Source organism: Malania oleifera, chromosome 3 (genome assembly GCF_029873635.1).
Source record: "Malania oleifera isolate guangnan ecotype guangnan chromosome 3, ASM2987363v1, whole genome shotgun sequence".
Classification (NCBI taxonomy): Eukaryota; Viridiplantae; Streptophyta; class Magnoliopsida; order Santalales; family Ximeniaceae; genus Malania; species Malania oleifera.
In genome coordinates, this window is record NC_080419.1 from 53,261,426 (window position 1) to 53,263,473 (window position 2,048).

Consider the following 2,048-nt stretch of genomic DNA (forward strand, 5'->3'; position numbering starts at 1 on the left):
GGGATATCAGAGAGACTTAAGAAAGAAGAGGAAACAAACAATCAACATACTAGAACAAAAACGACAAACTTGTTGGGTCGAACCCATGTGCATAAAAAAAATAAAAAGATAAAAAAAAAGAGGCCAATGTGAGTAAAACCCATTAGGGAAAAATTAAAGGATGAGGAGGTAGTGTGTGGAGCCGCTGCTGGCAACAAAAGAAGAAGAAAAAAAAAAAATTGTGGCAGTGTGTGCTTTGTAGGGCAGCCGCACAGTGTGTTTTCTTTGGAGAGCTGTGCTGCACGAGAACAAAAAGAGGGTAGCTGCAACAATGTGTGCAACTGTGTGCGTGGCAGCAGTGTAGCCTTCATCAATTCGATGATCGGAAGGTCTTTTGTGATCTAATTTTGCTGAAATTTGGAGAGTACGTTCAGGATTTGTCGACCTTAAATATGGACGGTGGAGATTTGTTTCAAAGCTTTAGACAACCTGATTTTGTAATACTGACAGTAACTGTGTTCGGGTTACTTCTTTCTGCTCATTCTTATTTTATCACGATTCTTTTGGAAATCCTTTTTGTTATAAGTTTGTGAGCATTTTTTATGATTAAACTGCTGTAATTTTTTGTCTCTATTATAGTGAAAATTTTATTGGGTCTCGTAGGCCCCATGATTTTCACTTTTCACATTGGAGGGGTTTTCCACGTTAAAAATCATGGTGTGCGATTTATTATTATTGTTGATTATTTTAACTCGTCACATATTTAATTTTTGAGAAAGATTTATCCGCTATACTAGTTGTCTTGTTACTTTCCCAACAAAACTAGGCAGGAGAGAAGAAAGCAAGTTAAAAGTGCCACTTAAATACATAAGAATGAAGATATCATCAACTACCCAACACATGGTGGATACCCAATAAACAACATACTAATGCATGTGTGCATCACTTCCAAAGCGCATGGTCTTGGGCAAAGCAAGTGAAACATATCCTTAATATGTTTCCCACCAAAAACAGAGAACCAAACATTATTGTGTGTCACAAAAAAAATTAAATCTTGAAGGCCCAACTAGTAAAAATGAGAGACCTTGTTACTTGGTGTAGGTTGAACTCAAAATCAGGGAGCATAATCTTCCCTGACCTCCGAGCTAGGGGGGCAACTAATTAAGGCAAATGTGGAGAAAATGTAGTGGCTCACTTAGATGATTATCTAAATCAATAATTAACATGGATAGAAGACTAGTGGGATGGTTTTTGTAATGGGAGGTTTCCATGATGAGTTGAAAAATAAACAAAAATGAATGAGAGAGCCTCCCTATGACCAACTCATATGGTTACATGAACTGTTAATCGACAAAAAAAATGACAATAAATGGAGAACAATTATGCATGTTGGGGAATTAAACCTGGAGCAACAATCACACACGAAGAAAAATAAAGAGCATCCACAATAGAATACCGGATTTACGTGGTTCGGTCGAATTTGACCTATGTCCACGGAGCACACACCACTGCACTATACTAGGAGAAAAAATACAAGAGGAGCCACACTGCTCAACTCTCTCTGTCTCTCTCTCTCTCACCACAACTCTCTACTCTCTACACACAACACACTCTGCGCACAACACCACTCACAGCTCTCTCTGCAACACACCTCACAGCATACTCCACTCACACTCTACCACACCTCTCACGTACACACACACACACACACACACACACACACACACACACACACACACACATATATATATATATATATATATATATATATATATACAGAAGGGGGAGTAAAATCAAAGAAGGTGGCTGTAGATTTCAACAAAATTTGCAGAGTAGGTGGCTGCCGGTCTTCAACGTCAAAGTCGGCGGCTAGGCTGGTGTGGCTGCCAACGGTTCCACACCAGCAATCCCAATAATCTCCCACTTGGAGACGGAGGCAGCATCTCAACCAGTGTATAGACGAATGATGTGCTCATGTCTGTCTTCAAGCATGAAGACCAACTGAAGTTGAGTACAACTTCAGTTTCTCTCTAGTTACCACCTTCCTGTCTGCTAGATTTCTGCAGACT